The sequence below is a fragment of the Neopsephotus bourkii genome, unplaced genomic scaffold (genome assembly GCF_033783945.1).
Source record: "Neopsephotus bourkii isolate Nb327-2 ecotype Australia unplaced genomic scaffold, CSIRO-AGI_Nbou_v1 NB_991, whole genome shotgun sequence".
Taxonomy (NCBI): Eukaryota; Metazoa; Chordata; class Aves; order Psittaciformes; family Psittacidae; genus Neopsephotus; species Neopsephotus bourkii.
In genome coordinates this window covers 1,473,808-1,486,972 of record NW_026901483.1, presented here as the reverse complement: position 1 = coordinate 1,486,972, position 13,165 = coordinate 1,473,808, and the positions used below count along the sequence as shown (strand labels likewise).

The window sequence follows — 13,165 nt, the reverse complement described above, 5'->3', positions numbered from 1 at the left end:
CAGTCTCCTGATCATCCCCGTGGCCCTCCTCTGGACTTGCTTCAACAGCTCCATGCCCTCCTTATGTTGAGGACACCAGAACTGCACACAGTACAAGTGAGGTCTCTTGAGAGCAGAGCCAGAGGGGCAGGATCACCTCCTTGGACCTGCTGGTCACACTCCTTTTGATGCAGCCCAGGATACGGTTGGCTTTCTGGGCTGCGAGTGCACACTGCCAGCTCATGTTCATTTTGTCATCAACCAACACCCCCAAGGCCTTCTCCACAGGGCTGCTCTGAATCTCTTCTCCACTAATGTTAATAGCACCAGGGAATACCAAATCTGGCGATACTGACATTTCTCCATGAGAAGCTGTTGACAAAGACATGTGATTTATCTTGCAAATCTTTCAAAAGGTAATGAGTTCCAGTCGCCACTGAGATGAATCAGTATAAATTGGTGACCTGAAGGTGAAAGAAGTTCCTCTACTACTTGTTCTGCCTAATTGTCTTTAAAAATTTCTGCTCCTATGAGCAGCTGAATAATTTCTTCTCAAAATTCATGTAATGGGCTTCTTTTCAATGTTGCTTTATGATTGCATCTTAGTGAACAGTACAGAACATGTTATAGAACTGTTGGAAAATCAGGCTAAAGAGGACTTCAGAAAATGTGTTTGTATTAATATGTAAAATATATCAGGCTCTGCTGTGTGGTCCTGAGATAAAATGGTACTGCATGGCTTGCATCCAGATGGCTGAACTCTCTTCCTCTTGAAACAGGATTGCCTAACTGGTATTGCCAACTGTGAATGAGTCTTAGTCCTTGTAACACCCTAAATCATGCCCAGACATTTTGTGGAAGCATCCTGGTAGGCCTTGGCCAAACTATGTTGGGATGTGCTGACAATTAACTGTCTGGATGATTGCCTGTCAGTTCTCAAACCTGAGATGGAGATCCCAGGGATTCCAGGGCCCATCTGTTCCCATGTTTAACTGGTCTTTACCACCAAAACTACAGTGTCTGACTAGAGTCATTTTTTCCTTCAGTTTAGGGAAGTGAACTTGTTACATCCGATTTAAGGTGAAGCTGAGCTCTGTTTTCATCCTGTCCTTTCACCATTCAATGACATCTCTGATATGGGTTCCTTATGAGGATCGTAGAACCACAGAATGGTTTGGGTTTGAAGGGACCCACTAGATCTCTTGTATTTTTTTATCAAAGAGAAGATACACACACACACACACATATTCTTTAATCTTCCTTTTCTGAGCCACATACTTGTAGAAACATCATATTTCCGAGGAAATTACCAGGCAGGAACAGAATCCTCAAGAGAAAGAAGCTGTTAGCCAGTATTCCTCTTAGGAATGGGGTTTCTGAATCTCATGGACTTTGAAGTTGTTAATCTGCATCCAAGACCTGTATAGGTAGAGCCTGACGATTTCCTGATGGAGGTCTTCATCTCAATAGGTAACAGCTTGGGGATAAAGCACTGCCAGGCTCCAGGGGAACTTCGCAGTCCTTCCTCCTTTACTTCTGCTCCTGTAGAACTCTGTAGGTGTGCCTCTTTGGGGCAGAGGTCCTGCAAGACAATGTTTTAATACTTAATTTTGCAATGTAATAGTTTCTACATACTAAGAGGTGAACAGCTTTGAGGTTTTCCCAGGTGCTAACTTGAACTGTGTAATGAAAGCAATTTAGGGGCAAAAAAAAAAAGCCTTCCTGTTTTAGTCAGCCTTTACAAATGTTTTCTTTGCTGCAGTAAGTTTAATTGCAAAATCTGTTTTATAATAATGCTTAATCAAATTATGTGGAGGGAAAGTTCAGAAAAATAGAGTAATTCAGTAATTATTCTACATTATGCAAAATACAATGGCTTTCTAAGTTTAGAATGCTTACTTTGGTAAGCTTAGCAAAAGAGTGGCTGTGTTTTTTAAAAGTGAGACTTTGATAGAGAATATAAAGCTTTTATATATACTATTAAAACTGGCATACACCACATTATTGATTATATATGCACAGTTAGCTTTTCTTATCCAGTTACATATTATGTCTGGATGAAATGTCTCTGAAATGCTTTATGGTGTACCCTGGTGTTTAAAACATTACTGCGTCTCTGAATACCCTGTGTAATGGTTTCTGGTACAGAATTTTATTCTAGGAAATGGATTTACCATAACAGATGCATTTACATATTATTCTTTTGTGCTCTTTCAAATCCACGCACAGCTCACAATAGGCACCTCTACTTTTTATTGTTTAAAGCTTTTTCTCTTATCATTAGTACATCATCATCAGTGGTAGGTAAATGAAAATACTGTGCAACAGATAGAGGAAATAAGGAAAGTGCTGTATTTTCCATGTCATTCTTGAAATGGCAACAAATACAATTCCTTTGTAAGGTGAGGAAAATATATCCATGACTTAGTAATAAATATGTCTGCATCCAAACTGTGAGTGAAGGTTTTAAAACAAAACATGATTTAAAAAACTTTTAATCCATGTGGATGATTCTACAAGCTGAAGTGCTGTTTCAGCAGGTAAAAACCCAGCACTTAACTTCACAGCATGTGTGGGAGTTGCTGTTTTACACCTCTGAGAGGATGGCCAGCTTGTGTAAACTTGTGGGCATATTATCTGTTAAGGTGGTTATCTAAACAATTTGATTTGTGAATTAAAATACCTTGTTTTGGTATCTGTAGAGAGCTGGGATAGCTAACTACATGTTGATCTTCTTGGTATGCGTGAGAATGCGTGAGAATGACATTCCTGTCTTGGGCTGGAATTTCATGACAGAGGGGGCACGCAGGCTGAGACATGCAGTGCCTGGCTTGTCTCTGAGATAAAAAAAGTAACTGATACTATGAAGGAATCACTCTGAAAAACTCTGCCGTTGTATTCCAAATTTATGGTAACTGAGTAATTTCTAGGGCATATTTCTTCACCTGAAAAGGAAACAAAATAATTGTTCCTAATTGGCAGTTTTGCAGACTCAGTCAAATAGGTTCTCTCTGCCTCACAGTTCATAAATGATAAAAAAAATGCTTTTAGAGTGTAATTAACAGTTCTCTAAATGTCTTAACTGGCATCCAGCCCCTTTTTCCCAAAGTTATGTTAGCTTTGCAAAACAAACAGGAATAAAATGCAGTAAAAACAATAAGGTAAGCATATGTAAGAGGATGTCACTTTACTTTTAGAAGTGCCATTCATATTCTACCATTCTTAACCTAGCAGATTTCATTGGCAAAAATTTGCCTTTTATAGAAATATGAAATGCAATTTAACGTTTCCAGTGTTGGAATTAAAAATAGTGATTGTTATGCAACACCTTGAGTAGGATGTGTATGTTAAGTATCAAACTGATTACAGCACGTTCACTGAAAGGAGGACAAAAGATGGATTCTGCAGTTCAGCATCAGGGATTTTTGTGCTTTATGAAGTGAGCAGTGTGTACCAGAAGTTACAAATATTTTTCTTTCATGTGTAGAAGGAAGTGATGTATGCCATTAGATATATTTTTATAGCAAACCTCATCGTTTAGCCCAATTTCACTGTAGCCATGGTGCAGAAGTAAAATCAAAGTGTGTCCAGTATAACAGTGCAATAAAAGGAAACTGAAGATGTCTTTGCATGATGTCTTCCTTTTTTTCTTTCTATTATTTGTTTTACAGAGCTGAAGGTGCTATTTTGTGTTACAAATTAATTGGTAGCATCACCAATTGCTAGCTTTTTCTCTCATTGTTTAGCCTTTATTATTAGAAATGTATACGTAAGAATGTCGACGTATTTTGTTCATGAAAAGTGCCATTATTAGGGCTAAGTTTCACCATAGAATCTATGTAGACAGACTTGGATGTGTGGATAAATGAAGAATGAAACTATGCATATTATCAATTATAATGTTTCCCTTATCTCTGGTAGACAAAATGAATTACACCTTTAATAAAGGGGGAAAAGTTATTAACTGGGATTTCTTCGACAAATAGAAATTACCTATCTCTGTGACCTCTTCTTGTGTCTAGCCACATATTACTAAAAGCAAAGGCATGGGCTGATGAAATTTTTGATAGCATATACTGAATTCATATGAATGGATTTCAGTATGCCTAATACGCACAGCTGAGCTGTGATAATCCTGTTGATCTGTTCTGCTACCAAGAAGTAAATGTAATCACTTTAATTTTCCATCTTGCAAAAACAGGAGGGCAACAACGTCTTCAAATGTGTGTCAGCCAGTTATTTAAAGATGCTCCTGAGATGCTGTGATGCGGTATATTTTATCTTATCACTTAGAAGGTGAACTGGGACCAGAAATCCAACATTCACAGGCAGAGATGCTCTTTAAGCTGATATTAAATCATAAAAAATATAAATAGGAAAAAAGGAAACAGACTTTATGAGCTAAAGAAAGCTGGTAAAAAGGGTTTTAGTCTTATCAGTGTTTAGGGGGAAAAAGATGTACTGGATGGCAGAGCTTTAAAGCAAAATTATGAACACAGATAGCTTTTGAGTGATCAGAGAAAATGCCAACTTTTTTTTTTTTTTTTACATCATACACATAACAAAGAAAATTGAAGCAAAGTTGTTAGAAAATAATCCCCCTGGGATGCATGTAAATACACAAAAGCTTAGAACTTGAAACAGAGCCTCGGGGAATTAAAAAATGCACAAGGAAGATAAAAATGAAATTATTTATGGTCACTAATTGAGAGCATTGACAGGGGGACTAGAAAAATCCTAACACACTCAATAAAAATCACATTCTGTGGGAATTCTTCCAAGAGACTCAGGACTAAAAAAAAAATATTATTGCCTTAGAGGACATAGAAAACATGTAGCAATAACCACTCTGCTGACATTTAACCCACAATCAATGTGAAAGTCCTTTGAAATCACCTAACCAGCATTTTTAGTAATAACAAGAGATTACAGAAAACTATGAGACAAATTCTGATACAGGTTTTCTTTTAGAAGAATATATTGGAATGCTACATAGGAAAAGATTTTTCAGGCCATAAGTAGACAAACACTGCCCCCAACCAAGTTTCTGTCATTCTCTGCTACTACCCAAACAACCCTCTTATCTGCCTTACCAGCTTGTCTCTTCACACACACTTTGCAAGATGTTCTTTACTCTATGTGAAAACCACAAAAGACCCCTCAATATTTTGACTGTTCTAAATATCAGTTTGTCTGCTTATTTTGATGCAGCAATCAGGCCATTTCCTTTTCTTTGTGTGTACGAAGTTTTATATCATTAGGGTTTTATTCAGTTTGAAGTAACTTATGAAGAAGGGTTAAGTCAGCTTGTATAACAGTTTTGCTCCTAAAAAGTGCTGATCCCTTGTCTCCTGATTCCATGAATATGCAGCAACTGAGTTATAACAAAGATCAACTTGGCTGTGTTTTATCCTCTAGTCATGGTGTTCATGGCTGATCACTTCTTCTCCATTCTGACGTGGCCTTGATATACCCAACAAGCTTAATGCTTTGGGCTTTTGATTGGCTTTTCTTCTGAGTTACACCATAATTCCAACAGGAAGTCACTGATAATAAGGGATTTCCAGCTGGAAGGCTCAGTAGCTAATTTAATTTAGATTAATGTAAGTACTAAGCTGCAGTGGTGCCACTCCAAGATCCTGCCATGTAAAATAATTGCAATAAGCTATAAAAAGATAGTCTTTTAGCAGCATTTTTTGACTAGATGGGAGAACAGAGCACCACACTGGTCGTGCCAAGATGGGCTAGTGTGATTAAAGGTATTTGAGGGGAAAAAAAGTGTTGTCTTAGACCCTTGGGTTGTTCAGGGAGGGCAGACCCTGCATCTCAACAGGAGCGAACAGAGCCTTTGTCTGAACCAAGGGAGAAGAGAGCTGGCATTGGCAGCACATGGTGAGGGTGCCTGTGATGTATTAGCCAGTAGTCCTGGATATCCCTCAGTATAATGAAAAAGCAGTAAGTTCAGCAAGAGACGGCAAGACAAAAGAAGCATTCTTGCTCAGAACAACACCCAAGATTTTAGGAACTGTTAAAAAATGCAGAGATCAATTTTATTCCTATGATCCGTTCATTTGAAATTTCCATTGAAGTAGTTCTGCAGCTCTTTCAAACTTTTAGTCACAGAAACAGTGATACAGTCTGAATTTTGTTTTTAAAAAAGCACAAGAAAAGCTTTTTATCCAAGTGCTTTCTTGTGTGTGTAAGATATTCCCAAATTAAATAATGTAGGTGTTGGGAGAGCAACCCCTACACTCTGAATTTTACAGAAAGGTATTCATGAGCTTTTCATTTTCATGAGCTTTTCATGAGCAGGCATTCAGAATGCCAAGAAATTGCTTCTGAAAAGAAGATAGCACATTCCACAGAAGAATTTGCTATTATGTCTACTTAGCTTTTTCAGATTTGTACTAAAAGGTAAAATAGGATGAGGAAGTAAAGAAAAGCCACAGTGTGCAATAATCTGTCAGGACTTTGAGTATTAACTGTTGGAAGAAGTATAAGGCTTGTGAGGTTCAGTGAAAGCCTTGAATAAATTTCCAATCTCTAAATTAAATTAATAACCATAGGAGGAAACATGAAAGAAATGGAGATTTTTATATAGAATTTGAAAAGGGCTTGTAAAACATGGAGAATCAGCAATATCGGCTGGTATTGTTTCCTGATGATTTGCTACTTTGTACTTTTAATATTCTGTAGTATCCAGTCTTGAGCATGTAAGTTGTGGCAATCAGCCTTGTTCTATGTGAGCATTTTATAATCTTATATCAATCTCTCTTATGCTGCTGAAGAGATCAATAGATGTTTCCTGCTGAGGGCGTTATCTTTGATACCAACTTTTTAATTAACTTTTGTCCAGAGCTCAAAGAGCAATGTTTCACAGTAAAAACTCTTCATGTACAAAGGAGATCTGACATTTATCAATTACGCTTCATGGTACCCGGTGGAGTGATCAAACAGTCAGGAGCTGTAGTACTGTTAGTTTTCCAGTGATGGCAAAATAGCACAGATGCCCACATCAAATGCATTTGCGTTACTCCAGACCCTTTTTGAACATGTTTACCACTCATTTTGTAAAGAATACTCTGACAATACTGAGATCCCATTGTATATATTAGATACGATAGAAAAGGTAGTAAATTTAGCATAGTTTTAATTTAAGTTGCTGTCTTTATGAAAAGTCAATGAAAAAACCAAACCACTTTCCCTTCCTCACTGTTATGACTATACACTGAGAGTTTGTTTTGCTGTCCATTGGACATCAGGGAGGCATTTTCCAGAAGATGAAGCTTTGTTTCATCATCTGTACCAATGCACAGGTCTATGCATTTGGCTTCCTCTTTTGCTATTCAGGCTAAAATCTAATTTATCAGAAGTGAATCAGGTGTAGCACATGAATGTATATGACTTTTCCTCTTTTCCTTAGGGAGAGCACTCATCCAGACTGGCGGTTGTGTGAGAGTCCTTTCTTTTTACTGCCATCTCTGAACAATAGAGCTATTCCAATTCCATGCTGCAAAAGGGAGACCCAGCACAGTTGGTAAGCTCCTCCACTGCTCACACCACAGTCCTCAAATATATGTCTGAAAGACATAATTCTTACTTTGTGTTTATTGGTAATTCTTAGGATGCTTTCCAGAGGGGGTACAGTTATATTCTGTTTAAAAAAAAAAAAAAAAATCTTAACAAATTTAAATCTACAGCTTTCTAAAATTCTAAATGAAAATGTATTACTTGATATTCCTTCTGTGTCTGTGTTACTTTCTTCTTTGATTGTAGTACTGGTTACTGACTATTTGAGTATTTCACTTGAAAACTGTTGGCACATGACAATAATCAAACTAATGTGTAAAAAAAAAAGTCAACAGGAACAGCTGCTTTGTAATGCTGAGTGTCAGTGTTTGTATTTGTGGAAGGGGCTTTTACAGGATATCTGGAAAGCATTTCTCTCCCTCTCTTTTGAGATCCTATATATTGAAAAACTGTTGAGGTTTCAAGAGCCACTGTGTTTTAGGAAGACTTCCTAAAGACACCTTAATTCCCAAATCCCCCTGAGAGCCTGTGCACTTTTCAGCAACAAAGCTTCTGCCTGTGTTATTACTGTTTATTTCTTTTGAAGGAGGCACTAACATCAAGAAACAAATGGCGATCTCTCCCAGCAGTCTTATTCTATTAAGGATAGCTGTTACTGTGTCTGCAGCACTGTACAAAGCATAGGATATAATTTTTTGCTTGAGGTCTGTTGATTGCTTTGTTCATCTCTGCTGGTGACAGATTAGCTTTGCAGCACATCCATAGGTCACCAACCACCCTTTCTGTATTTGTAGTGGTCAATGCTGTGAAGAAGGTTTTAAATTGAAAATAACGCTTCCTTTTGTTGGCTTGTATTTTGGAGACCCAGAACTCTGTAGCAGAGGTGCCATAGGTCATACTAAAGATACGCTAGGAATGCTACATTCAAGAGCTATAGTAGCACCTGTCTCTCGTTATACCTGCTGTCAGCTGGTCCTATCTGTCCATGACATTTATAAAATTCTTTTCATAAAAAATTTAAGGTTAAAAAACTGTTAAGGAAAAGTACACTGCCATAGTTTGCTAATGAAAGAAGGAAAGGTTATTTTATTATGAAATGTACAAAGGAAAGTACTGTTCTTCATCTTAGCTGGATGTTTTCTTCCTAAAATGCAAAAGCCCTTATCTTTTATATTTCATCAGGTTTCCCTGAAATAGTTCTAATTAAATACTCTTTAAGAACTTACTGCTGAAGCATCAAAGGTGTGTCTTAAAACAAGATAAGAGATTTAATTTTTTTATGGACTCTGTAAGAATCTCTTTACAAAAAAATCTTAAAAACAAACCTGTATTTTCAAGGAAGATGATGGCATATTTTGACAAAAATTGAGGTAATAAAATAAGGGTGCTAACTGTAGTTCCAACAAATGGACAGATTCATCCACCCTTTTTTAAAAGGACGATGTTTCACAAGTGTGAAGCACAGTGAAGTCCCAATTTTTTATTCATGGAATGTGTGCTGCTCCAGAAGCCACAGGAACCCAAAACAACACCAGTGAGGCAGGATTAGTATATATCTGGCCTGATACAGAAATTTGTCTTTTACTTCCTTCATGTCACTTCCAAATGGAGTTAGCTATTTTTCAGCTAGTGAGAGAAATACCCATCATCCCTCTCATTGTTGGGACCAGATTTTAGAATGAAAAAGAAGGTGTAGGCTTTTTAAGATGGAAAATACTGCCAATTCTAAGCATTTCATGTGAAATACATTGTCAGTGAAGCACATTATTCTGGACAAGCAGACTGATTCCAAGAAGGAAGAGCCCTGTAAAGAAGTGCATTGGACTGCATAGACAATCTTGGAGGTGGATTCTGCTGTTTCCTGCAAGTGTGTTAATTTGGTTCTTTCCTCTGTTTCCCCTTTTGTGCCTAACCAGCAGCTCTAGAGAGAGTTGGAAAGGACCCATCCCTTCTATGTAGATGAATGCATTAGATAGGGCAGCTCCATTGTCAGCTAAATTGAAAGCCACAAAACTCAAGGAGGATAAATCAGTATCTAGATACAACATTATAAATATTTTACTCTTTGGCTTAGATAAATAGACTAAAAATACAGCACCACGCATGCTGCAACTAAAGGGTTTCAAATTAGTTAAAAATGCAAGCTAAAACTAAACTCTTGTCCTTTAGATTCAACTAGGCTGTTTCATTTGAAATGATTTGCATTGTTTCTTCACTAGATCCACTCAAAAGATGGCCATACTTAATATTCCCACCAGCTGGAGGGGCTTTGGAATGAACTTTCGTTTCTAGAATAACCTCTGTTATTGAGGGCTTTTTTCTTTATTTATTTTTATATCCGTCTCATAAGTTGTGACATGGAAGTCTTATGAAGTCCTTATTAGGGCAAGCAGACACTTCCTCTCTCCTGTCTTCATTCTGCTTCTGTCAATGACAGAGCCAGAATTACAGTTGATAAATATACCTTCACAAATGAAGTACTTGACATTGAGAAAAAAACGCTGTGTCTGAGCTAATTTATTCCTAGAGTCAAATATGTTCTAGCATTCCTTACCTTTAAAGTACTTATGCCAAATATGTTTTAATAGTAATAAATAAAGACTTCTCATCTCCAGATATGTTCAGAGTGAATGAGCATTCAAGTAGATTTTGTATCCCTGCCAAAATACTATTCCAATACAGATTGCCAAAAGAGTCCCAGAGAACAGTTATCTTCTTGAGAGCTAAAAAATGTGTCTGTATTGTGGGATAGACTTACTTGTCAGCAGGACTGTTCAGGCTTTCTTGGCCCATTCTTCATTCAAGATAGAACCTTTTTAATGGATCCTGCTGCCAAAAATGGTTACAGCTTTCTTGGGGTGTTGATAACTGGTCATGCACGTCATCAGTTCTGTCCTGCTATGTGAAAGGAGAACCAACCACCTTATAAGGATACAATTTGCTGGGTCTGATGTGGAAAAGGATTTTGAAACCACTTTATATTTTATTTCTATAAAAGAACAAAAAGAAGAAAATATGGATTATCAATATACCCAAGACATCACACACAGTTAAACTGGCAGCACAGCAAAAATGGCTTTTATAAGACCTGCAAGCTTTGATATAAAGGGGAGAGGCTGTTCATGGAGCTTGCAGTGACTGACTATACTTTGAAAGTCACTCTGGTTTCCTGGTAGCTTTTCCAGATCTAGGAGGAACACAGTGAAATGCTACTAATTTTTAAAGTGAAGAATTTAACCGTAATATTTATAAGGGAAAAGGCAGTTCTCTGGCTGTCTTTAAAATTTTCAGAGTTTGTTAAGAACTTTCTTCTTTAGTGTGAGCCTAGTTTGCCATGCTTATGTTTTTCCAGTTGTGAGTTTTTGTTATCCAGAAACAGATTCCTCAGTGGAAAACATCTTCAAGCTACATTGTTGTTGTCTGCTGAATGCACTCTAAGCTCCTGTGTGATCTTCCTTTTGGGTTTAAAATCAAAACTTTACACCCTCTTCTGTCCATGAATTTCTTGGCATTATTTGATTAATACGCTCAAGTAGGAGAACTAATAAAAAAAAAAGCTATTTCTATTAATTGTTGATAATATTATGTAGCTTCTGTATAGCTGGGTTCCTTCTAAGGAGCCAGTAGTTTGAATCCTGAAGCTCGTTTGTGTCCTGGTGCTATGATGTCAAATTATTCACAGCTGTATAAGTGAAAGAGTTAGCCATATGGAAATAATATTCTAGGTCCCTTGCAATTTCTTCAACAGCTCTTCAGCCAGCTCTGATTTAAATCTCTTCCCAAAGTTTGTTCAAAAGCTCTGGCACAACTAAAAGCATTACCTGATGTTTTGCTCACTCTCTACAAGCTTTATAGTATCATGGAGAAATCATTATGGGGTAACAGTGAGGATGAGCTGTGCAAATCTGCTTTTCTGTACTGGATTTTCAAACAGCTTCTTAGTACTGTTGGACTTGGCATGACTGGGTAGGAAAACAACTGAAATTCAATAGCAGTTACAAACTATCTGCAAACAGTTTTAATAGTCACTTCAAAGTAGAAAAGTAGACACCAGTGAGTTCCAGAGAAGACTTCAGTGTGTCAGATGGAATGACAGAAAACCTTGAGTCTCCCTGAGTAAGAATACATGCGAGCACTTTGATGGCAAGCCTTCCCAGTTTTTCCTGAAAAGGAATCTGTGTCTGTCACTGACCATTTTTTATCTTGCACCCATTTTTTGTGTTAATCAAGATGTTTCCAATCCTTCTTTATAAGTTATCCAATTCATACTAATGTTTCAGACTGACTTATTGCTTGTGTTTCCAATCCTGTTTTCTTAGCATTTCAAATCTGTTGAGTAATCTGCAGTTTCATCAGGAACTTCAGTGATAGTCAGCCATTTCTTCTGGAGATTATTGACAGTATTCTGTTCAGAAAGAGCTATGACATGCAAAAGATTTTTTGGGCCATGGGAACATGGGAAACACATTTTTAGTAATGTATTCACACTTTGTGCCTGAATAAGAAAATGTCTATAGGGTTTGGTTTCTTTTCTGACCTACAGACCAAATACTCTGGCTGTGGAAGTAGACTGTACCCTCTTACATACAAGTCCACTTATAGCTAAGCACTGTAATTTGCATTCTGAATAATGAGGATTGCAACCGATTACTCATCAAAGTGAATGCAAATGAAAATACAAAGCATAATTACCAAATATTTCACTACCAGGAAACAATGATACCTAGGCAAAGAATTAATACTTCAGTCTTTGAAACTCTTTTTTTGCAATCAGTTCAGTTGCTGCTGAAATGCACCCATGCAGCACAGTAGTTTTAGGTGGGAAGTGAGGAAAAGTTTTTCCAATTGAAGCTGCAGGACCAATTTTGATAGTAATTATCTGAGGTTGGGTCAGCTCACTGGATGTTATTATCTCCTGCCAAACTAAAAATGAATTTATGAAAAATGAAACCTGTAATGATCCTAAGTGGTGAGACCCTAGTAATGGAAGTCACACAGAAATACAGATAGTCCTGCTACAGAAGCTATCATTGGGTGGCATTTCTTCTGAGTTGCTCTGAGGAGAATTCCAATTAAAGATTCATTAATACCATGTGAATATAATTTTCCAGCACTGTTGATTCCCACCCTACTAGAAATCCTGAATGTATCCGACAGCTGTGTAGGCTGCAGGTCTCAGGTGGGATAGGGAAAGGGAGAAGTGTGGTGGACCATTGGTCACTGAGCAATGCAATTGGACACAGATGTCTTTAATTCTTAGAAAGCTCATGTTTATTTGTGGCAGTAGTCCTGCAGATGAGTATAGTGTTTGTATTAAGTATGCATTTAAATTACTTAAAAGCTTAATGGATGTTTTCCACTATCATGCCTATTGAAAAGTCATGTTCCTGCTCTTCATTCTTGCATTAGTCTGTTTAGGAATCTCATTATTTTTCTTGTGGTGTGTTCTATGTGAGATTTATCACCTAGTAGAAAAAGAGGAGGAATACTCCACATTATGCACAGACATCTTGTTATTTATGCCCCATCTGACTTTTTGAATCACTTGTACATCTTATAAAATCCAGTTTTGGCTCTGAAGAACTGTGCTTCCTCCTGTAGGCTATATATTTTTTCAACTAGGTATTCCTGCATACACATAAAGCTCTGCAGTTGT

The 13,165-nt window shown here is 37.3% G+C and overlaps 1 long non-coding RNA gene across 2 annotated transcripts in view; it reads left to right on the top strand.

Annotated features, from left to right (window-relative positions):
- The window catches only part of LOC133215626 (uncharacterized), a 139,647-nt gene extending 132,133 nt beyond the window's left edge, over positions 1–7,514 (top strand). For both annotated transcript variants that reach the window (XR_009726439.1, XR_009726440.1), the window contains exon 3: positions 7,403–7,514. This is a non-coding gene — a long non-coding RNA (uncharacterized LOC133215626). The remainder of the gene's footprint in view (positions 1–7,402) is intronic.
- Positions 7,515–13,165: the final 5,651 nt, after the last annotated feature.